Source organism: Clarias gariepinus, chromosome 5 (assembly GCF_024256425.1).
Source record: "Clarias gariepinus isolate MV-2021 ecotype Netherlands chromosome 5, CGAR_prim_01v2, whole genome shotgun sequence".
NCBI lineage: Eukaryota > Metazoa > Chordata > Actinopteri > Siluriformes > Clariidae > Clarias > Clarias gariepinus.
In genome coordinates this window covers 13,300,203-13,313,706 of record NC_071104.1, presented here as the reverse complement: position 1 = coordinate 13,313,706, position 13,504 = coordinate 13,300,203, and positions in this window count along the sequence as shown.

Sequence of the window (13,504 nt, the reverse complement as noted above, 5' to 3'; positions counted from 1 at the left end):
CAAGTTCCACATGAGATGAATGAAATGTAAAAAAATTAAAAAATAAATAAAAAATTAAATAAAAAGAGAGAGAAAGAGACACATGAATGTATAACAGATGGTGGCTTCATATTTTAAGCTTCATTTATAACAGTTGAAATATCTCAGTTAAATGTTTGCATTTTAGATAAAACGAATATTTTCTGTTCTGTTTATGTTTTAATTATTATTTTTTTTATTTGGTCATATCCAATTCCCACCTGTCATTGGGGCACTCCCTTATCAAGGCCACAATTACCAGTCAGGGAGTGCCAGGGACTATTACATGTTTCCTCAGAGCCACATGACGCCAATTTATTGCATCTTTTTGGAATTGCTTGATCCGAGGACATTGCTATCCTCTCCCCCTGCTCAGATAAGCTCACAGATGCCCGTGACTGGCTTAGAGCCACGATTGATGTGAGAGTTCAGAGTGCCTTCCATCCCACCCCTCTGAGAGAACTCGGACAGTCAGCTGAGAGCTGACTGTCCGAGTTCTCTCAGAGGGGTGGAATGGGAGGCAACTCTGTTAAAAATACAACACAACTATCATTTGGAGATCCCCGGGTGATGCTGTAGCCTCGGGGGCTACAGCATCACCTAGTAAGGAATAGAATGCATTTAGGGGTTAACGTTTGTTGAACTGTTCGATTGGAGCAGCAGAGAGTACATACATATTCAAGGATGAAAACACAGAAGGTTGTAGTCTTCTCTACAGATGTACCATGTTTCTGTCATGTTAATAACAAACAAATTTTAGACAGATGTTTTTCTCATCATGGCTACAAGTCAGGCTTGAGATCAGGGATGAATCATGTCGTCTGTGACTGTACCATACAAATGAACAAACTCCATACCAGCCGCTGTCTCCGATAACTCCAATAAATGTCTAGACACTTCAGTAAACTTTAATCCTTCCATGTCTATGTTGAAATTATTAAAAGTATGAAAAGGGTCTAAAACACTTTCTTTCTAATACACCGAGTTCCTGGTGTATTAAGTAGTAAAAGGTAGGAGGGTCACAGTATGAGGGTCTGTGTGTGTTTGCAGAATTGCATGTTCTCCCAGAGGTTTCCTCTGTGTACTCGGGTTTTCTCCTTCCCACAGTCCTAAGACATGCAAATTAGACTAATTGCAGTTTCCCACTTGCCAGCAGACTATGTGTGTGGTTGTGTGCCCTGCGATGGATTGGCACCCTGTCAAGGGTGTACTCCGCCTAATCCCCCGAGTCCCCTGGGACAGTCCTCAGGCCTCATGTGACCTTTTAAAGGATAAGTGGTTTAGAGACTGAGTGAGTGAGAGAATCCCTGTAACTCAAACTCATAACCATGTGCCTTTTCTAGGGTTTTTGTAGTAAAAATTATACATTTATATTAATCATGAAATACTATTATTAACTAAATAATATGCTTCAAAAAATAGCTTCATAATGAAGTTCAATCATACGAATGAAATATGTAAAAAATGTATTCGACACATCTAATTGGTCAAAGGGTATTCAATAATACAGTCTATTGGAACTACAGCCTTGACCATGGTTTTAGCTATATTAATGTACTTGTACTTGCAGTATTGCTAATCTTATCACCAAAACTGGTGATTCTATTTTGTGTCTTTAGTGTAAAAGCCTCATTAATAATTTTATTTATTTATTTATTTATTTATTTATTTATCGCTTCTACTTCTCTTTTGCTGCTGTATGTGAATTTCATTGTTGGCGCTACAATAAAGGTTTAACCTATTTTATCTTAAATTATCTTATCTTATCTTGTTCTAATACATTATTATGATACAATAATAATTCTATATTGGTGACATCTCCAGGGTCAGCACTTTTGTTCAGTTTCCGTACCGCTTATCTGTGACGTCTTGGGGGACCTGGAACTCTCCCAGGTGATTCATGATAATAGGCACTGGACATCCTGGAAGAGGTACCAATTTACAGCAGGACACAAGCTCACATACACGCTTACACAGCCAATCACATGCTGTGACCAATGTTGAAACATTAATCTGCCCACACTTCTGTCTTTAGACTGTGTGAGAAAACCAGTCTACCTGAAAGGAGCACTAGGAGAACATTCAAACTCCAAACACACACTAGAGCTGAGATCCATACTCCTAACTGTTGAGATGTCGAGGCAACTGTAAATCTCTTAACCGCTTTTCAATTCCTAAATGTACTATAATTATTTAGGATGTTTTGAATTATTGCATCAAAAAAAAATGTTTTGCAGGGCTAAAGGTCAGGAAAGCTACACCAGAATGATCATCTGTCCTGTCAGGTGTACTGTACGTCACCATTTCTGGAGTAAGACACAGAGGAGCAGTGCGAGCTCATGATCCCCCTGACTGCAGCATGAAATTAGCCATTGTGTGATTAGGATACTGCAATGCCTCACTTCACAAACTGTACGTCTAATCATAGTAATTAAAACTAAATGACAATGTACATCCTATAATTAAACACCACATGTACTTACAGTCTTTTGTTCAGGACAATGCTGCGTTACATATTACAATGTTTTAAAAATTGGAATAGTGATAACAATACAATGTTGATGATGCGTTTAGCTGATGGTTTATACAATGATGATTTTATTGGCCTCGGTAAATAAATCTCCAGATAAATATAGCACCCTTGATGAGAGACATTGCATATACTATATGTACAGTATATACTGGTGATGTACTGTATAGATACACCATTAAAGAGCAAACTAGACCAAATTATGTGTAGCTCTGCATAATAAGTGGGTTTCTTAAGCTGATTATAAACCGCAAGCACATACACCCTTTCCATGCTTCCAAAACTATATTGGAGCAATTCATCGCTGGAGACGAACTCATCAGTCAAGCATCTCTTAACTTGCTCAAGGCTACAGCAAAGTAGGAAAGAGGAAGAACCCAGGAGTGCCAAGCGATACTGCATGCAATCTCCTGAAAACACTGATTGCACACTGTGTGTGTGTGTGTGTGTGTTTGTGTGTGTGTGTGTGTGTGTGTGTGTGTGTGTCGGTGGAGATGGATTGTGTGTGTGTGTGTGTGTTTGTGTGTGTGTGTGTGTGTGTGTGTGTGTGTGTCTGTGTGTCAGTGGAGATGGATTCTGAGTGTGTGTGTGTGTGTGTGTGTCTGTGTGTCTGTGTGTGTCTGTGTGTGTCGGTGGAGATGGATTCTGTGTGTGTGTGTGTGTGTGTGTGTGTGTCGGGGGAGATGGATTCTGTGTGTGTGTGGGTGTGTTGGGGAGATGGATTCTGTGTGTGTGTACAGTATGTGTGTGTGTGTGTGTTTTTTAGTATAAGATTAATTTAAAGTCATAAGTAAAATTTCATATATATATATATATATATATATATATATATATATATTTTTTTTTTTCAGATTTATATCTGCCGACGACTGAGTGGTTTAGTGGTCAGTTCTGCTTCCTTGCACCAGGTTTGCACCAGGGTTCGATTCTTGGCCCGTCTTTGTCTGCATGGAGTTTGTACTTATGTTCTCCCCATGCTTGGTGGGTTTCCTCCAGGTACTCCGGTTTCTTCCCACAGTCCAAAGACCTGCACATTAGGCTAATTGCTGTTCCTAAATTGTGTGTAGTGTGTGTATGTGTGTATGTGTGTGTCCCAGCAATGGATTGTGCCCTAAGTGTCCTGGGATACGCTCCAGGCTGCCCGCAACCTTGTATACAGAATAAAGTGGTATAGACTATGGGTTAGTAAGTGGTTGAGATTTATATGCATTTGCTGTGTCCACAATGAAATGTAATAATATATATTATATATACACAAAACCATAGAAAAGTAATTTGCTCTGTAGGTAAGCTTGTTTTATTGTAGCATATAGCATTAATTTAATATTTATTACATAACAACACCACAAGGGCATCTTAAAAGAAAGTCCCTTTGCTACAGTATCTTTTAAACAAGGAATTCAATCGATATATATATTCATAATGTATACAATAATATAATGTATACAAAAGCTATCTTTGTGAATAGTTTATAATAGTAAAAATATATATTTCTATACATTAAATTCCTTGTTTAATAGATACCGTAGCAAAAGGACTTTCTTTTAAGATGCCCTTGTGGTGTTGTGATGCAATAAATATTATATTAATGCTATTTGCTACAATAAAACCAGCTTACCTACAGAGCAAATTGCTTTTCTATGGTTTTGTGAAGCATTTTATACCAGTGTCATGGCATATATATATATCTTTTTTTTTATATGATTTCATGTGAAGTTGGGTAAAAGTAATGGATTCAGGCATCCATTCAGTGTGTGTGTGTGTGTGTGTGTGTGTGTGTGTGTGGCCTCTACTATACCTAAGGTGCGTGCTAGCCTTCAAATAAATGTTTTTGTACAAATAAACACTACAGACATTTTCTGAGTCAGACTCTATTACAAGCAGAGTAATCTAGAGGTCGTGTACCAGACACAGTCACACACCCAATTTCACTTCTTACCTTACGTCTTTCTACGGGAAATTGGACAAAAGGAAAATGTAGTCTGAAATGTCCAGTACCAGATTTAATGCAAGATGCCTCTCTATTTCTGACTCTCCCATCCTTTTTTCATTTCACGCAGATACATACCTTCTGTAAAAAATCAGTGAGACAAAGCGTCCTTTCAGAACACATATGGAAAACACACATGTACGTATGGGCGGGTCTGCGACAATATAAATACATATACAAACAGAGGAAATTCATATATGCCTGTGGTCTTTACAGGAATACCATTAGGGAGATATGTGGTTAAAAGACACACTTCGGCACTCTAAAAACTGTGCAAGAAAATTATTGTGTTTGTGTTCCCACTGGGTAAGTTTACTCTCCTGGATGTCATAGACCATCCATCACGGGCAACAGTGTCACTACTATCCGTTTCCTTTACTGTACATGTCAGTCAAGGGAATAAAATAGGAAAAGTTTGTTTTTTCATTATATCCTGGAATGTATAGATGTTTTCTACCCGATCATAATTTACACTGTATTTCAATCTCTCTACAGTATATCTAACCATTATTTTTTTGTTAAACATAACTATATATTCTTCTTATTTTAAAAGCTTTGAACTAAAACCAATTCTGCTGCATTTGGGAGCCAAGGTGCAGTTCAATTTTTACAAAAATAATATTTAAGAATTACTGAACTCTGTTATAACCAATTGGACATCTGTGTGTCCCTGTAATAACGCTGTCTTTAAAAACTGGAGGCAAAATTTAAACTGGTAGAGGAAAGAGGAAGATGATTTTGTAATTTAATGTTTATGTATTATTTTTAATGTTTCTTATGATTTTCAACAAACTTTGAACAAAACTCAAATTTTTCCCCTGGTCCTCATTTCCTTGTAGATGTTTTTTTCCCCTTGAAACTGCCAAAATGAAAACTTACCTTATTTGCTGTCAGTCTGTCATATTTTCATCTATACAATCTCTGGCCATTTTGTTAGTTCATTCTACCTACCTACCTATTGTTATATGATTTTATAATTATGTCATATTACATATTATTTTAACACTACACAATGAACTGCATAAAAATTAAAATATTGACCTGTGTAATTATTAAATCACACAAGGCTGCAATTTATCACAAGTAACAAATGCACAGTAAGGAATGTATGAAATTTGCCAATTATTATTATTATAATTTTTTTTTTTATTTTAAGCTCAGAAATATATACAAACATTCTCTTAATGAGATCATTTGTCCAATTATTTATTGGTAGAACATAATTGTATTATATAGAACATATATTATATTTTATATGAGTTGTTATATATAATTATTATATATAATTGATATTATATGTGGAATATATAATTCTGATTTAGAAGAACACATTGATATCTTGTCTATAAAAGTGGCTCTGACCGTAGTTTTAGCTGTAATTTAAGTCTCTGGTTAATATGTATGAATGTATTAATTATAGTTCTTATAAATGACTTTTCCTGTGTCGTTGTTCTTTCAACTCTTCAAATTAGGGGTTGCCACAGTGGATCATCCAGGCTGCATATTTTTGTTTTAGCACAGATTTTAGACTGGATGCTCTTCCTGATTCGACCCTGCCACTTTTATTCAGTCTTGTGACGGACACTGAGGGTGTCCCTGGCTGGTTAGTTAAACTGTGACCAACGCCTGCTTGTTATAAAAACATTATGTTTTCATAATAACTGTTAATTCATATGGACAACAATCCAGATAATCTAAAACTCACAAACCAGTTCAGACCTAAAGAAAGAAAACCAAGCTGCAATAATTGAAAAAGTGATAACAGAAACTGTACTTATCTTGTGGATACCCAATTATTGTGGTATGAAAGAAATAAAACCTTTCATCATGTGCTGTTATTGGAAAAGAATCAACAATGACATGGTAACCGCATTACACCATGATGTCGTGAGTTATTTTTTTATTACAGCACTCCTTTGATGTTTATTATTCCTTAGATAACAGAGCAATTCTGACTCTATACTTCCAGCCACATGGTTTGCATTAGCTTGTTTCAATTAGGGCACTCTTTATCATTATATTATTATTTCTCAATGTCACTGATTTACAGTACTTCTACCAAACTGATGTTGATTAATTTTCTATAACAGCACACCTCACAGTGAAAAATGAAAAGAAGAAGGAATTCATGGATGCAAAAGGACAGAATTTCCACTCAAATAAAATATATAAGTTAGACTAATTGGTGAATAATAGTAGGTTTATGCTGAGCTCATTAGATATAATTACATACATTAACAAACTGAATTAATTACAGTAACATACACATAACATAAAGATATAAAACCTAAATGAAGCCATAATTACTTTTTAAAGTGTCCTCTTATGGTAGATTAGCGTTTAGCACAGTCGCTTTGCACTTCCAGGGTGCGGGTTCGATTCCCGCCTTGGGTTTGTATGCATGGAGTTTGCATGTTCTCCCCGCAGTTGGTGGGTTTCCTCCGGGTTCTCCGGTTTCCTCCCACTTAGGAGATCCTCCTAAGTCGTAAAAAATAGGAATATATACACCGGCCTCCACGGTGTCTAGTTGGACTACAGAGGTTCCTAGATGGATGAATGGATTCCTCTTATACCACAGCAATTTTCTAATGCTAAAAATATTTCATTTATTAAAAATTATTATTATACTTTCCTTTACAAAAGTACTCACATATATTTTGTGTAAATATCTTCAGAACCACGTTAATAAAAAAAGGACACTTTCAACAATTGTGATAACATATCCATACTTAAATATTAGAGGTGGAAACCATATTCATAACCATATCCATACCATATGTATGTATAAGTACAGTATAAACCAAAGTACTGTATTATCATAAAATATTGTTAAATATATATTATAATGGGTGACAGAAGGTTGATGTCAGGTTATGAATTTGGCTGTGAACTGTACAGTATATGTATTTGTACGTAGGTGGACTGAGTGGGTAAAAATAAGATTTGTCTATACTGTCCAGGCTCTAACAGTACACTTCGATTTACAGTAGCTTACACAAGCAAACATTCACATATATTTGATATGTAGCCATGCCATCACTCTCTCCTTCTCTCTCTTTGTGTGTGTGTGTGTGTGTATGTATACAGAAAGAACTTTCTCATTTTTCACAACTCTGGCTGTCTGTGCTGTGTATTTTTCTTAGCAGTCTGTCTGGGTTTTCACATTAGACAACATGCTCCAAAGACACATGGGTTAAGCACACATACATGCCCGCATGAGAAATTTTGCTTTAGACAGCAGGCGACTCTTCTCCCGTCAATCCAAACGCATACTGTTTCACGCTGTTTTTCCGATTTCATGGTTCTATTTTAAAAGTGTGCAAATATGTCCCGTAAATTACAACTACAGTTTCACGGTGGGTTTTTATTGCAGCTTTGGAATGTCCCTACAGTCCTCAGCGTCCTACAGGATGACTGGATGAGACTTTTGTCACAGAAGTCCGTATGCACAACTCTACCCCAATCTCTTTAATCGCCAGTATGATAAACAACTTATAATTTGAGTTTGATGTGTAAGTAGATGAATAGTTGTCGTATATGTAAGTGTACTGATTAGGTTTAAATAAGTAAGAAGTAATTAAATAGTGATATAATTAAACTAGAATATAGGGCAAAGTTCAGTCCTTCCCTTGAGCTATGTTACATTATATACATGCCTCGCTCTCAGCAATCAAAAGAAGACATCCATTAATGGGGAAAACTCACCGCTTTAACATTCTGCCATGAATTAAAATGCTTTATGACATCAAACCCATTTTGGGTTTGAATTTTTTACTCAACAATTACCAAGAACCTTTTGACCAGCCTCCCATGATAAGGATTTAAGTCATATTTATTCATGACTATTAGGTCTTTTTTTTTTTTTTTCTTTTAGTGTGTTGATTTGTTTTGCCATTATTAGCCATGACAGTGTAAGAAGGCAATATTTTTAAAACACATTTTTAATAGTACATCAAGTCCTTCTTAAGCATTTCAGAATGAATTCTGGCAATTTATCCAGTTTGGTCCTAGATGAATATGTACAAACAGTCAAGCAGCTTTATAGCTCTCAACACCAGGCTATAAAAATATCATTACATATTTGATGAAATGAAATAATGGCCTTACTGTACTTATATACATTACAGTTCTGATTCAGTATTCTGATTGGATGAGAGGCATTCCACGTGTGGTGATAATAGACTGCAACAGCACTGGGGTGTTTAACTGTATGTATGGCCCAGGTGTCCCAGGCGTTCTAATAAGTACACTATAGCTGTTGGTCACAGCATGGGTAAGAGTAGGTCTGTACAGTTTGTAGTACTGAGGAGAGAGCAGCTACCTGCCAAAACCCACATTCCAAATCCCTAACTGACTAAACATTAGGTTATTGCTTCTAAGTCTTCCGAATTGCTTTGTGTTGTTTTTTTTACTCCTAAGGTGACTAGCTTCTAACACTAGGCTGAATCCAAAATCCATCTGTATTCCCTAATCAAGGGCACTACCTGGTGTGTGGAACAAGTGGAATTGTACACCCTGCATAGTGCACTAGCTTTCCATTTAACATAATTTGGGGATTTGACTCCAAAATCCATGAAATTAAAGAGCTGGTATTCTAAAGTGGATACAGATTTACCTAGGTCACTTGTCTTGACTGTAGGAGAAAGAACATGCAAACTCCTCACAGAGCAGAGGTGAGGTCTGAACCCTGAACCCTGCAGGAGTGAGATGACAGTGATAAACCCTAAGCCACTGTCCTTAGAAAAAACACATATAGAAAATGCACAATCAATGCATAACGGCAGTTCAAATTGTCCCCCAATTACCATAAATATGTCGTTATGGTGCAAGTGTTTAGTCAGACATCAAATACCTACATGGATTTACTTTAAAATCAAGAAATAACAACCTGACAAACAACAATTCAATCAGGAAGAAAATCAGGCCAGCAAATTGGCTACAGCTGAACTCACACCTTTCCAACTTACAAAGGAAAATTGGTGCAAAAATTAGGTACAGCTGTTTAACTGCTTGTAACTGCAAGCAGGTAAATATCTAATCATTCAGGCACACGGCAGCAGTTCAATTCATTCAGGCATGCAGACAAGGTCAAGACGTCCTGCTAAAGTTCAAACCCAACATCAGAATGGAAAAGAAAAGGTGATATAAGTGATTTTCAACGTGGCTTGTTTGTTGGTTCCAGACAGGCTGGTCTGAGTATTTCTGAAACTGATGATCTACTGGGATTTTCAGACATAACCTTCCCTAGGGATTACAGAGAATGGTCTGAAAGAGAGAAAATATCCAGTGAGTGGCAATTCTCTGGGGGAAAATGTCTTGTTGATGCCAGAGGGCAGCGGAGAATGGCCAGACTGGTTCAAGCTGACAGTAAGGCAACTATAACTGAAATAACTTTACAACCAAAGAGCAAATCTGATCGCAAAACATGCCGAAACAAGCAGACAGACTACAGCAGCAGCAGACTATACTGAGTGCCTATCCTGTCAGCTAAGAACCTAAGGAACTTAAGAAGTTACGGTGATGCCATCGTTTCATTATGGACCAAAATTTCTAAAGAATATTTTCTGCACCTTGTGGAGTCTATTTCATTAAAAATTAAGACAGTTTTAAAGGCAAAAGGGGGTCCAATCTAGTACTGAAGTGATGAAGCAGAGTATTTTTTGCAATTTATCTGTGAAAATAAACCATAAAACATACATAAAATTTTACATAAAATATGAAGTCCTTAGTGTAGTGGTTAGCATTGTCACCTTGCACCTCCAGGGTCCGGGTTCGATTCCCACCTTGCATGGAGTTTGCATGTTCTCCCTGTGCTTGATGGTTTCCTCTGGGTACTCCGGTTTCCTCCCGCAGTCCAAAGACATGCAGATTAGGCTAACTGCCGTTCCCAAATTGCCCCATAGTGTATGAACGAGTGTGTGTTTGTGCCCATGTCTCCTAGGATAGGCTCCAGGCCTCCCCACGACCATGTATACAGGATAAAGCAGTATAGACGATGGGTGAGAGAATGAGAGAGTTAAATCTGCCCCAACACTGATAAAATTTTTTTACATTGCACTTATGTATGGGAGCCAACAAGAAACTTCTCGCAGAATTCTGGTTGGAAATCTGACCACTCTTCTTGGCAGAATTAAACAGTCTACACATTTTAAAGAGAGTTGAAGCTCGAAAAGCTTAACGCTGGCTTTCTGTATTCATTCCTCAACCAGCATCGAATTTGGATTTGGATCATTGTCTTATTTCTTTTTAAACAATTTTTAAAAGATCGTTAAATCCACAATATTATCATATTCCGTCTGGAACTCTACCATGCATTATCATGTGATTTGGTTCTTTATTTCAACACTGCTATTGTACTATAGTCTTTACTCTAGGCTTTTTATTTGTTCTGTATTTGTATCACACTCATTAGTTTAAAAACCTTGTGTAAGCCTCTTTACATAATTGCAGGGAATGATAAAACATTGCTTTCCCTGTTCAGACAATGCTATCCCTTGTTCCAGCTTTGAAAAATGTATGTTTTAGTGAACAATATGAAAACAGAAAATGGTTCGGAAATGTAGGAATATTTATAGCAGAGTTTTGGCTTCCCTTCTGATCAATAAAAGAAGACAAAACATACTATGACTCCAGCATGATGTGATGGAAAATAAAGACATGACTAATTAATGTGAATTTATTGTTGACATGAAGGACAACTCTTGTTCCCGGAATAAGCTTGGTGTCCAGAACTTTGACATGCATGTGACAGATGACATAAGACACTAAGATGAATTTTGAAACAATTGTCATTATCACAAAGCAGCTTTACACAATAAAATAATTATTTAAGTTTGTATGGAATGTGAGTGTGCATGAATCAAAATGGTCAGTTTGTCCCTGGTGATCAAGCCGAGGGCGACAGTGGCAAGGAAAAACTCCCTGAGATGGTAATAGGAAGAAACCTTGAGAGGAACCAGACTCAACAGGGAACCCATCCTCATTTGGGTGAAACAGAAAGCAGTAAATGATCTGCATTCATACTGTGTGTTAGGTGGCAGGCAGTTCAGCATCACAGTTGATGTTAATTGATGTTAATATGGAGTTCAGGTAGTTATTGGAAACTCAGGTAGACTTGAAAGAAATTCCATTCCTGAACTATCGAGCGACTGCAGCCAAGTCAAGTCCTCAGAGAAACATCTGTCAACATCAGTCGAGGCCAGAACCGTCTTCATGGTAGAGTGAAACCGCCCCCAGACACCAGACGCATCCCAAAGAGACACACGGGGCATCCATGTGACGAGGTCTCCAACCAGAAGCGGAGCACCAGGATGGGTCAGACAGGTCCAGAGAGCAGATGGAGTCACTACAAATCTGGGAAGCTAGCTTCTTAAGGAACCAATGTTAGAAAGTAATAAAAGTAATGGGATGGGGAAAATTCTTCACGCTTGTTCGTTTTATTGTATTAGGGCAGCTAGTAGAAATGCACAGATTGTAGAACAGAATTTTATTCGAATTTCATTAATCCATGAAACAATATTCATCACATTCATCAAAAATGAAAAGCAGGCAAGCAAGCAAAACACACACACACTTCCCAGGACATGCCACACCCACTTTGTGTTTCATTCTGGATACAATTATCTGAGATCTGAGAGAAGGGATGACATTAGTCTCTCCCCTGTCAGTCATGGCGACACTAATGACTGCTGGGCTTCTGTGAGCTCATGTGTGCAATTAACACTTTCCTCCAAGTATGTTCAGCTGCCACGTGACGTAGCATAAGCAGTAGCTTGAAAACTGTAGCTGTTTTCATGTGACTTGGAGGAAGCACCTGCTAGTCCTGCAATGGAAATGGGCAAAGATTTCAAATTGTGAGAATTCTTTCAGAACCTCTGGTCACAGATTGTGCTCAAGAACAGTTGTGTAATTACAGAACCTGTCCTATGTTTTTTTTTCTGGGAAAAACAAAGAATGCTTGTGTGTGTGCGTGTGTGTGTGTGTGTGTGTGTGTGTGCGTGCGTGCATGTGCCTGTGTGCCTTTGTCCCAGGTAAACGTAGTGAACATTCCTCACATATCTTCACCTTGGTGTTACTCACAATCCCCCTTCACTTCTTTATTTCAGTATAAGTGAATATAAAGACCAGATACATATGTGGTTATGATCGAATTCTTATGGTGTTGCAATATATTCATTATACAGGTTGCTTACTGTGCAATATATTTTTCACTGTATTTTTCCAAGTAGTGCAATACTTTTTTTTAAATTTATTAATCATTCCGCAACATATTCTCATCAGCTGTACATTTGCCATGCAATATATTTTTTTATTACTGTGCAATTACTGTAAATACATTCTTCTTTTTCAGTGAAAAAAATAGCGAGTCAGCTGATTGTTCTGTGTAATGTAATGTTTAATTGTAATGTGCAAAACTGTTGCATGTTTTTAAATGATAATGAAGTACTCATTCATTCATTTATTCATAAACATAATAAAAAAAAAATATATATATATATCAAACCAGGACTTGGTGAAATTCCCTGTGAATGACATTTGCTGCTGATGATTTGTTTTTCAGCACAGTATGGTAATGAGATTCTTAGAATCTGAATGGTGCGACCATTTTAAAGAAGGCCAAACAGTAAGTCCATGAATGACGAACCCGGCTCGGAGCTCACTGCAGTCGTTCTCATGAACTGTTAGTAAATGGAATACCTGATGTTGTATGTTGAAGTTTTCTTTAAGGATATGTTTACTTAACATTCATAGAAGGAGTCTCCAGTGTCAGCCATGTGCCACAGTCCACGGAGGATACAACAGCACAGAGGTCTTTTTCCAATTTCTCAGCAACGTGACAGCTTGTATTTTTGTATTCTCATATTCAAAAGAGGGAAAAAAAAGAGGCTGGTAAATTAATAATGACTGTTTATGCCTGATAAAATATACTGTAAGGGATAATAACAGGAACTAATGTGTTACACAGA